Source organism: Podarcis muralis, chromosome 6 (genome assembly GCF_964188315.1).
Source record: "Podarcis muralis chromosome 6, rPodMur119.hap1.1, whole genome shotgun sequence".
Taxonomy (NCBI): domain Eukaryota; kingdom Metazoa; phylum Chordata; class Lepidosauria; order Squamata; family Lacertidae; genus Podarcis; species Podarcis muralis.
Genome location: NC_135660.1, coordinates 73,288,587 through 73,301,125, shown reverse-complemented (window position 1 = coordinate 73,301,125; position 12,539 = coordinate 73,288,587). Strand labels below are relative to the sequence as shown.

The 12,539-nt window shown below is 42.7% G+C and overlaps 1 protein-coding gene across 2 annotated transcripts in view; it reads left to right on the top strand.

The window, feature by feature from the left end:
* ARID5B (AT-rich interaction domain 5B) overlaps positions 1-12,539 on the top strand; it is a 181,550-nt gene that overhangs the window by 81,432 nt on the left and 87,579 nt on the right. The window lies entirely within an intron of this gene.

Genomic DNA, 12,539 nt, shown 5'->3' with positions numbered 1-12,539 from the left:
AATGGATAAACCTTTCAAAAATAACAAAAGATGCGTATACGTATTTGAATTGCTGAGCATCAGCAATATTCCACCTCCACTCAGAGACAATTTGTAGTCTTTATATTTTAAGGCTGCTGCTTATTACAAGCATTTTGAGAAAACAATGTGTTGCTTAGTTGTCCAATGTGAATTTAAAGAGGTGTTTGGTTGGATGCAATGCAAACCTTCCTTGAAAGTTGTTCCATACTGTTTGTTCTTAAACTTGCTTTGTGTTGAGGGGCCATTGTTCTGATTTACTTACTCTTTCTGGCCTGTCATATTTTCTTATTCAGAAGCCCCCATGTAGAAAGGGACTTAAAATTCTTGAATGTGTGTCAGTGCATGTGTTCTTTATACACCCTAGATAGCTCTAGTAATTGATGCATTGTAATTTTTATAATTGTTTACCTGTGTTATGAACATCAAGATTCATTAGCTATAGTGCTGAGTGGATAAAAACTACAGCTCAGGGCAAACCAGTATAGCTTACAGCATTTTGCAGAGGAAGAACTTTGAGATATGAAATCCATAAATCTTTGTAATATAGATCATTTTGGGGAGTGGGGGAGTGCGGAGGAAGCCTTTTGCAAAGAATGAAATTATTTTCAGGAAATATCTGAGAGGAAAAGATATGCCCCGTCTTTTGTTTCCTGCTGTCCTTCTGCTGGTTTTCATTTATTTGCATTAATTCCATGGGTTTATTTAACAAGATTTATATGTGGCCTCCCCTATGCGCTCAAGGTGACTGTTGATAAAAATGTCAAATCTCAAAATTCGCCCCTTGCACTCTTAACAAGGTCAGAAATGCCCTGAACAATTGTAAAAGCAAGGTTCAGGCAGAGAAATGGGTTTTCTTTAAGAAATCCCAATGATCACACCCCTCACAGGCTCTATTCCGTGTCCTCAAGTGCCTTTGCCTTGCTGGAATGTGTCACTGAACTGTGGTAATGCCTCTTGCTTCCCCGGATAGAGGATGGAGAGATGGGGGGATGTACCCTACTGTACAAAGGTAAGTACAGTTGCTCCACCCACTTGCTGCCTCTGGCCCCACCCACCATTGACATGTTGCTCATGTAAGGTTGCCCACAAAGGAATGTACCCCTTGGGGTTTAAATAGCTACCATCCCCCTGCAGTGAGTCATCTGGGATGGAATATAAAAATCTGGCTTTTACCACCTACCCTGTTTAAGGCAATTAAGTCTGATTGATTGTGGTGAAATTTATTTCTGAGAAACTGTAGCCACAGATCTGTGAGACACGACTCTGCTTTCACTATACAAAGTTGCTTGTATGCCTAAATGCTATGTCTGTCTGTCTGTCCATCCATCCATCGATCCGTCTCTCTCTCTCTCTCTGCACACGTAATACCCATAGTGCATGAGATAGACAAAGATGTTCAGGTAACAACAAAAGGAAAGCAGACCACAGCATATACACACCCAACCAGAATTAATGATCATAATTATCATAAGCTGTACTTATAACAAAGGGATCACAGTCACAGCTCCCACATCTGATTATCACCATTAATAATATTACTATGTAATGTTATTTGCAAGCTCGATGTAACGTTAACTGCTTTGTTTTGGATAGTGTTTAAGCACCCCTGGGGTTTTCCCCCTGATGTTTTATAATACGCTAGCAGCGAAGAAAACAATACAACCAGTGCTATACCTTCATCATCACTGGTCCTCTGTATACATGCACCAATGGCACTGTGTTGATTTCTGTAAGCTCAGCTGCGCAGTCCTGGCTGCTACTCAAAATTGATCTGCCTTGTTCTGCCCAGGAGTGCTGGCAAGTTTTGAAAAGCGAACTTACATTTGAGAGAGACCTGTGTGTAGCTTGTTGAGGTTTCAGCTGGGCAGTGAACGTGAATGTAACGTTGTGTGCCATTGCAGATGAGATAAGGTAACGATCATGAGGCAAAGGATTAGAAGTTTTCTCCTGTCTTGCTGTTGTGAAAAGGCCACACTTTTATGGCAATATACCTGGTGGCCTGGTCCACACTTAGAGGGTGTCCCTTCAGGAATGGGTGCAGTAACTGCTGCTGCTTTTGTTGCTGCTGCACTTGTGACTCAGCAATGCCTTCTTGTTGTGCCAACCACATGATGAATGTGCATGTGGGCACTGTGATTTGCATGGCTGCAGCAGTCCTTTTGGAGTTCTCACAAATTCTGCCTCTGTTCAGATATTCTGGTGGCCTCTGCATGCTTCCAAGGTGATCCCGGCAAGTGTGACTCAGTCCGCATTTCTCCCATTGGAGAGATGTACGAACATTCTGTTTTCAGATTTAGCTACCTATGAATGCAACTTTTTCTGATTTTATGGTGCAGTCCTAACACAGTTTAATTCAGAGGAATCGTCTTTCACATTCATTGAACTAGTTCACAAATGGATTCCCCATGCTGCGTTGCGATCAAGGCTCAAATCTTCCTGTTTTGTAATTGTTTGGACTTTGGTGTAGTGGTTAAGAGTGGTGGACTCGTAATCTGGTGAACTGGGTTCGCGTCCCTGCTCCTCCACATGCAGCTGCTGGGTGACATTGGGCTAGTCACACTTCTCTGAAGTCTCTCAGCCCCACTCACCTCACAGAGTGTCTGTTGTGGGGGAGGAAGGGAAAGGAGATTGTTAGCCGCTTTGAGACTCCTTCGGGTAGTGATAAAGCGGGATATCAGATCCAAACTCCTCTTATCCAAATTAGAAACTATAAGACACCCCTGGTTAAAATTTGATTCAGTTCCATACCCATGCATGTTTGTTTTTGCCAAAAAGAGCCGCTCTTCAGTGTAGGCCTCATTGGGATTAATGAAGGATGAGCAGTAGTTCTGTTTGGTGGATTGCACTCATGATGTACTCGAAGATTGCAAGGTCTGCTGAACAAGTTAGGGGTTGTTGGTATTTTGGTGTGTGTGTGTGTGTGTTTGTGTCTAATCTAGTGCTCCAGTATAATTGAGACCCTGTAATACCAAATGCACTGTGTCAGTTTCATAACATTGATGGGAAGCAGCTGATAAAGTACTCTTTTATTCTCCCCCCCCCCACAGTCAATAAAATGTGCTGCACTGGGTTACGCAAACAGTTTACATTGATACCATGTAGATTGATGTCGCATGTATAAAGTGGTGGCAGCTTAAATCTAAACACAGGCAGGGTGGTACGGTTGATAAATCGATTACTTGAAGGTACTGTTGCTTATCAATCAGATCTGAGAGTGGGGGACTTGATTGCAGGAATGCAAGGGAAATTCTTGCAACATGTAATTGGCTAGGTGCCCTTTAATTTGCAGGAGCCGTAGATAATCACAGAGATTAGACATAAGAAATCTCAGGAACTGGATGGAGAATATGAGGGAGTAGGAAGAACCAACAAGAGTAAAACGTATATATTTTATCTTATTTATTTATTTTTCCATTTGTATCCCACCTTTTCTGCAAGGAGTTTGAGGTTGCAAACATAGTTCCTCCCCCTCTCCATTTTATCCTGTGAGGGTAGATAAGGCTGAGAGAAGGTGACTGGCCCAAGGTCACCCAGTGAGCTTTGTGCCCAATTCGGGATTTGAACCCAGGCCTCCTAGACTCTAGCCCAACACTCAAACAACTACAGCATTCAAGTCACATCTAAAAGAACACAGAAGTCTATGATGCAGAGCATTCTGACAAGATTACAATATGCCAAATACTCAGGCAGGAACCAAACATTGCTGGAACATTTATTTATTTACAATATTTACAGGACAATGCTGGAGTCACTTTGTGGGTTGCAGGACCTGTGACAGATACAGGTTGTTATAAATGAGATAGGCAGACCACTTTGACAAAAGATTTTCTCCAAAGCATACGAACCAGTATCCTTGCTAGAAAGCTTTAACAGAAATGATTTTTCCATGAAGCTTTCCCCCAGGTTTTTTTTTAAGTTGTGCATTCTAAATGAGAACATTGTGTTCTTTTATTACTTTTTCTCCTCCCTCTCTGTTCTAAACTGGGGAACATAAAGAGCAGGAACTTAAAGATGAGATAGAAAATTATTGTGTGTCCCCTCCTCCCCCCCTGCTAAAGAGAAGTAAAGCTATGAGTAGCCCAGAAAGTGATGAGAGAAGGCAAATGAGTTTTGTCAATAGTCCAGCAACACTGTTACCAGACAATAGAATAGAATAGAATAGATAGAATAGATTCTTTATTGTCATTACACAAGTGCAACATTGCACAAGTGCAACGAAATTGGATGCCATCCCTTAAAAACAACAAAAGCAAAACAACAACAACAACCAAACAAACCACATTCCAGCCACACCCACACCAACACCCATCAAACTCCCAGGTCACACTATCGAGTTACAGCATTCAAAAAGGCCACAGCTCTTGGATAGAAACTGTTTTTCAGTCTATTTGTCCTTGACTTGATGTTTCTATATCTCCTGCCAGAAGGCAGTAGTGCAAACAGACTGTGTCCCGGGTGAGATGAATCCTGCAGGATGTTGTTTGCTTTCCTAAGACAACGGGAACCGTACAGTTCTTCCAAAGATGGGAGAGGATGACCAATAATCCTTTGGGCTGTGGTTATGACCTTCTGGAGCACCTTCCTCTCCCTAGCTGTACAACTGGAGAACCAAGCACAAATACAGTATGTAAGAATGCTCTCTATGGAGCCTCGGTAGAAGGACACCAGCAGTCTCTCACTCAGATTGTTCTTCTTTAAAAGTCTGAGGAAATAAATTCTCTGCTGGGCCTTCTTCACCAGAGCAGTGGTATTTGCGCTCCAAGTCATGCCCTGATCGATAGTTACTCCCAAAAACCTGAATTCCGCCACCCTCTCCACCCGTTCCCCGTTGATATACAAGGGCTGAATGTCCGCCTTTTTTTTCCTGTAATCCACCACCAATTCCTTGGTCTTAGCCGTATTAAGAGCCAGATTGTTCTCTCCACACCAAACACAGAGCCGCTCCACCTCGTCCCGATAGGCGGACTCATCCCCTCCTGAAATGAGCCCTACCACCGTAGTGTCATCAGCAAACTTGATGATTTTGTTGCTGGAATAGATGGCTGTACAGTCATACGTATAGAGAGCATAGAGCAGGGGACTCAACACACAACCCTGTGGTGAGCCGGTGTTAAGGCTAAGGGCTGTGGACATATGTGACCCTACTCTAACCCTCTGAGAACGTTCTGACAAAAAATCCAAAACCCAGAGACAGGTGGAGTTGGATAGTCCAATCGCCTCTAGCTTGGACACCAGTCTATGGGGGAGGATAGTGTTAAAAGCAGAGCTAAAATCCACAAACAGCAGCCTCACATAACTCCCCGGCTGCTCCAGATGGGACAGAGCAGCATGGAGAGTGGTGGTGATAGCGTCTTCTGTGGATCTATTTGCCCTGTATGCAAACTGGTAGTTGTCAAAAGTTGATGGAAGACAGGAAATAATGTGACGGCGCACCAGTTTCTCAAAACACTTCATGATGATTGGAGTCAGTGCAACTGGTCTGTAGTCATTCAAACTACTGATTGTGGATTTTTTAGGCAGAGGGACAATAGTTGACGACTTCAGGCAGGGTGGGACAATAGACTGGTGTAAGGACTTATTGAAGATCTTAGTAAAGACCCTCGCCAGCTGATCCGCACAGCCCTTCAACACCTTTCCAGTGATGCCATCAGGTCCAGCCGCCTTCCTCGGATTCGCCATCCTCAATACCTGTCTCACCTCATGTTCCTCTACCGTGAATGAGGGGCCCCTATGGGCTGGTGGCTGTAATACCGGCGTCTCAGGTGGCTCCTTCTCGAAGCGAGCAAAGAAGAGGTTAAGCTCCTCCGCCAGCAAAGGGTCACCGTCGACAGCACCAAGGTTAGGTTTGTAGTTGGTAATATGCTGAATCCCCTGCCACATCTGTCTTGTGTTGTTGCTCCTTAAATTATCCTCAATCCTCAGCCTATAATCCAATTTTGCCCGTCGAATACCCCTCTTCAGACAATAATCTATTGTGGCCAGGGTTTTTTCTAACCACAGCAAATGCATGAATCATCAGTACTACTTACTAGTGCCATTTATAAAGCATCTAAAATTTGCTAAGCACTTGTGCAGAAATTAAAAAATAAGTCAATCCTTGGCCACAGGTTTACAATCTGATAGATGTGACGGAAAAGGAAAACGGGATGCACGGGGGAAAGGAAAACATGTAAACTCAGCCATTGGTTTTAAATAGGCTGAGTTTGTGCATGGGTACATCATATGTATAAACATAAGAAATATAACTTCATAGAAAAAGTAATGTTGGTGAAGCAGGCTTTGTGTGTTGCTTCAAAGGAACAGCCCTATCCACAGTTGCCACTGAAAAGTATTTCCTTATGTTGGCAATCCCTGTGGAGGGAGCTGCAGCTGAGTTCCTCTGCCCCATGTGCCAGTCTTAACTGTGTGCAAGTGATGTACCACATCAGAGCTGCATCATTAACTTGTGGGAACAGAGAGTAAACCCTAGAATACACCCAACCGTCTCATGCATATTGGTACTGCCCAGGAAATCAGAAATGGTAGAGGAAGCCATTGCTGCCTTATTTCACTAAAGAACTTCTGCTAAGTTTCCAAGGATAGCCGAGGTTCTCCAGAATTTACCCTTGAACTTGCAATCCAGTTTCTTTATATCTGCATATTGCTCATAGAGGCCATCTCCGGAAACTATTAACATGGATACAATATGTTAATACTGTACGGTCTTCCTCTCCCTTCAGTTCTGCGATCATATTGGCGATCTTGCCTCTGCGGTCTTGCTGTATAGATGAATAAATGCGATGAAGATTTGAGAGAAGACTTTGCGGCATTAAAATGTTGTGTAAATTTGCAGCTCCGAAAGTGTTCCGCCCCGCTTAATAAGAACCAGCTCTTTCCCAGTTGACCAGAAGGCAGGGCTGTGTTAGTAGCAACTTCACCCCTTTACATGAAAGGCCACAAACAGAAGATCAAAGGGGGTTTGATTTTTCATCATGATCCCACTTTATTTGCATTCACGCATGACTAGACTCCATCCATGCACTCATTTCCTCTCAAACACCCACATCAGCTTGGATGGTAAAGTACCCCTGAAAAGATTGCTTTTTTTCCTGTATAAGCTAGTAATTTCTCTTAAAACAGTAATGCATTAGCAAAGAAGTTTTACAAGCTAGTTATGATTCAGCCTTTGGTTAATATTCTTGAGTAAGCTTTTGAAAATGTGCGTACTTTACTGCTCAGTAAGGGAAATGAAAAATGTAAGGGTCGTTAATTTCTAGTACATGCTCCATGGGTTAAGCCGTAAGGAGGACTTCTTAGGACTAGATGCAAATAAAGAGTAGGCAGGCAGGACAGTAAGCTATTATCCAATGTCCCCTGCATGGTGTACCTAAATTTTACAAGTCCTTGACACAGGCTCAGTTCACACATTCAAGCACATTCCTTTATTTCTCATCGCTCTTGATAGTGTCAGACTAGGACTGGGGGAGACTCAGGCACACATCACTCAGCCTCACTCACCAGGAGGATCCTGGGCCAGCCTACCTCACAGGGTTGTTGTAAGAATAACAAAACTGGGCAGGGGAGAAAAATGTATGTCGTCTAGAGCTCCTTCGAGGAAAAGTGGGATATAGATGAAATAAACAAGCAAACCAAACAACACATAGATGAACTGGCTCTGCTTAGAGTTAACCATGTTTGAGGCGATATATCAGATGATGCAACAAGTTTCCCTCTGTGGTTTTCCTGCGCATGACGCATGATATTTGATGCAACTGCAGTCATAAAATGATTATCGTGCGCAGGTGAAGCAGTTGCCAGAGGAACAAAGGAAACTACCTCATGCAGAGCCAGACCCATTGGTCCATCTAGCTCCATGTTGTGTTACACCAGGCTTTCACAACCTTGGGCCTCCCAGATGTTGTCGGACTACAATTCCCATCACCCATGAGCACTGGTTCTGCTAGCTAGGAATGATGGGAGTTGTAGTTCAGCAACATCTGGGGACCCAAGGTTGAAAAAGTCTGGAGACCCAACGGACAGTAGCTCCCCAATGTTTCAGCCCTATATGACAATGCTGGACTTGAATCTGAGACGTTCTGTGGCTCTTCTCATTGTTTTTGTAAACTGGGTCGCTTTGCACAAGCATGGAACGTGAGAATTTCATTGTACGAATCTTGGTTGCTGGCAATGGAACTCAGAGGGTGAGTTAAAACCCACGTTGCTGCTGCTGCTGCTGCTGCTGAACTAGTTTGAAAGTTTTCTCCGAAAGGTCAGGTGCCTTAGGAGCTCATATGCAGGATAATAATCTCCCCTTGTTGGTCCTCAGCAGTTGGTTTTCAGGGGTATACTGCTTCTGTCTATGGAAGTTCTATACCTATCATATTGTTTTAACCCAAATTCAAAAAGTATTTGTACTTATTTGAATTCTGTGACCTCTTCAGATGCAGCTTTACTGTGGCATCCTTAGCAGTCTGAAAAATATGCAAATCTCCAGAACTCTCCAAAGCTAAATATTGCAGGTCTTTCACAAAACAGAAAATGGGGCATAGCCACAGTGACGATTAATGATCGGCAATGTTATATGCTGTATGTATATATGAAAAGTTCTTTCCCATCATTGTTAAAATAAATCTGAGTGGGTTTTTAAATGAGAAATCTGGAAATGTTTTGAATTCTTGGTCAAGCCTTTTTCTTATTTTGTTAATCCAGCTGTGGAATAAGCTATTAATGATCCCCAGATGTTGTTAGTAATGATTGATTTTAGTTGTGAAATAATACATATACTTGCTTTAAGCACGCGCACACACATAGGTCATTGACAGATTCTAGTATGATTTGGAATAATAATTTGAAGACAGAGAAGTCTAAATGCCATGTATAATTGCTTTTGTTAAATGATTTTTCATTCTTAATGTTTTTCATTCTAATTGTTTCCCTGCTTCCCATAGTCTCAGAATAAATATTTGCACATTTTGACATCCTGTTGTTCATTGTAATGTGTAAAATAGTTGCATTCTCTAAGCGACATCATCAACAACAAAAATGGATAATAGGATCACAGTGTGTCTCCCCCTTGCAATGCTGTTATAATTTAATCCACTTCATGTTGTTGTCTTGAACTGTTACCAGTAAGACTGAGTGCAGGGCATGTCCCTGCAGTAACATTTGCAGTGCAAATATAAACTTGTAATAACTTGTTTTGCCTTTATATTTTGATACTTTCTTCTTGCTCAAACAGAGCTCTGAAAACAGCCTGAGTTCTGTATACTGCATTTGTAACATCCCTCCTGGTTAATTTAGCGCTTTTTGATGTTGATGTCTTAATAGCCTTACGAACTGGTCCAGGCACCGTTGGAGGTTTTTGTTGAGGTGAGCAGCATGTTTAGGTTGTGTGATTCAAGTACATTGAACCATAAGCTGGTAGATCTGAGATCCACCCCCACCTGGGTGACTGAGTTGCAGTGGTCAACGCAGAGACCGCTGGAAATGACACAGCTTGATAAGATGCCTTGCTCTGGCCATAACAGGTAGCTTCAACCTCTGTGCTGTTGCTGAGGTTAGCTTGAAGACCTGACTTCCCGGGTCAGTCCTGCTATTTCAAGAGGACCAACATTCAAGTCCTTTCCCCCAATTGTTCCACTGCAAAAATAACAACTGTGATTTTCCCCCAAAGAGTGTTGCACAGTTGATCATGCATAAGAATGTGAAGCATTTTGCAAGTATATCTGGGAGCTGGGGTGCAATACAGCCCAGAAAATGTGCAGCAACTGCCAATGCACTGCAACTGGTTATAGTAGTATGGGAGACTATGTATGGGCTATGAAGTACGCCTACCCCAGGTATATCTGGGTGTGGAGAGGAACCTGGGGCACCAAGGGGCCATCAGAATGGTTCAGTACAACACATTTGTGGATGTTGACCTCAAAGGACTATATTATTATACAGTATAATAAAATTATTACAAGTAATCATCATAATCAATAAGAAATGTAAGGGCGGAGGAGGAGAGCTTGAAAAGGAGGGAAGATGAAATTTTCAAGTTCATACATTTGAAGGTAAGGTAGATCTCAGCAATATGAAATCTCTGTTGTGATAATATCATGTTAATAACCTCGTAATTGTAAACCTTGCTTTCTTGAATATGTTTTAAACCACCCTCTCCAGAGTGATAGATATTGCATGACCTGCCTTAACTCTGCCCCTTGCGATGCAATTCAGTTATTGCAAGAATGCCGTATAAAGCTCACCATGCCTTTCTTTCTGCCTAAAAATAATACACAGGAAGCATGTAGCCGAGCTGTTAGAAGCCCGGATCTTATTGAGCTCTGTTCTAGTTCCTTAACCACAAGCACTCGTCTGTTATCTCATATGTAAAGCGCTTGCTGTGGTTTCAGAGTTTCCAACTGCACAATATTGGAACAGTTGAAACAGAGCAAAATCAGAGGGAGGTTTCGACAGACCAGGCTATTAATGTTTCTACTAGACTAGGACTATCCATACCTAAATCTGGACCTGGAGGCTGGTCTCCACCATAGCTCAAGATCTTGGAGATTGGTGGCTTGAGATAAAAGCTGGAGTACAGCAAAAAAAAAGTTGACCAGGTTTCAAGTATTTACTTGAAGTCCAAGTTTCAAGTATTTACCTGTATGCTAACCTGATGAATCCAGAGGCATTATATTATCTGCTAGTTGCAGTATCTTAAGTGGCACATCCCTATTCATTTCTCTGAGACCTGAGAATATAGAGTCCACTGTAGATCACCAGGCTGAGTCTTAGCCTCAAACCTTCAGGTTTCTGGTTCAGGTTCCAGAGTCCCCGAAACAGTCCATTGATCACTCTTGACAACCAGTTAATCAATTTAATTTTTATTTTTTTAAAAAAGAACACCAGTTGTATAATATGAAGACTCACCCAGAGCAGTTAGAAGGAAGAGGACCAATCCCATTTAGTGTGAAATCTTGGGGAAGAATGGGTTGACAGATCACCCTGTGTGAGGAGCATAGAAAAGTCTCTATTTGGAAATTAATACCCCATAGTAGGAATTAAGGCTTACTGACGCAATGGTGGCAATGAAGGAAGTGTGGCTCCTACAGAGAGCTGTTCCATGTGCTCCCCAGTGGTGAGCAGGGCAGCAAGATTGTGGCCCTTGAGGGTAACCTATTTAGTCTGTGTTGCCTGGCATCATGAAACACAAATCTGGGAAACAGCAACTATTTATTATTTAATCCTGATATTTATTTATCGCTTACTGCAAAAAAAGCCTCAAATTGATTTACAATTTTAAAAAAGTAAACAATACCAAATTAAAGTACACCAGAAAACAATGTTAAGTAAATGTATACATCCTGAAATAATATAAAAAGGGCACATCCCACCACCATCCAACTAAGAGATGGACACCAATTAAGAACAAAATGCCTGGGTGAATAAGGAAGACTCCACCTGGCACCAAAAGGGTTGATAGTGATGGGACCAGGAACACCTCTCTGGGGATGGCTTTCCACAGTTGGGGAGCCATCACTGAGAAGGCCTGATCTTGTATTGCCATCCTACGCACCTCCTTCAAAGGGGGCACATGAAGAAGAGCCTCAGGTGATGAACACAAGGTCTGGGTAGGTTCATGTGGGGAAAGGCAGCCCCTAAGCTATTGGGCTTCCCAGCCGCATAATTCTTTGTAGGTCAAAACCAGAGATTGTAATTGAGTCTGGAAACTAATTGGCAGCAGTGCAGTTGGAGCACATTTTGATCAAACCTCCTACTTCCAGTCAACAAACTGGCTGCTTGAATTCCTCACCAGCTACAGTTTCAGAACTGTCGTCAAAGGCAGCCCCATGCGTAACACATTGCAGCAATCTAGCCTAGAGATTTCTAGAGCATAGACAACAGAAGCTAGACTATCCCTGTCCATAAGGGGTTGAACCCCACCTATTTGGTCAGAGGAACCACCACTAACATTGGCTCGTGTAGTTTCTCATCACCAAGGCCGGGCACAGATCTAGCATGTCCATTGCCACACCTGCTGATGCGAAAGGGACCATACGGCCCCCATCAATAGGAACCGTTGTTGCCTGATACAATTTGTTTGTGACTTTTGGTGAGCACCTGAGCCAAATCCCTCCCGCAGATGTGGAAGTTATTGTTTTAAGCCATTTGTTAAATGTGCTTTCTGTGGACGACACCTTTGTTTACGTGTCATTCCATTTGTTTTTGCCCCCATCCTTGGACCACCCTGCATGCCTTTTGTGTCGGAAGCTTCCGAAGGGCTTTGTTGTGTTTTGTGTTCAGAAGAATTTCCAATCGATCACACTATCACATTTTCATCGTTGCATTCCCCAAAGTCTTCATACTGTGAGACCAGTAATTATTGCGAGTGGTAGAGAATCCTTCTCCTCGCCCCCTTCATCTCATGTAAGTGCCAACATTCCTGAAGCGAACACAATGGAAAAGAGAAGCGGTTTATGTCAGAATATGGCCGCATTCTTCAGATTAAACCTACTTAGAAAAAAAAAAGTGGGGGAGACAACAACGTAACATTTTCC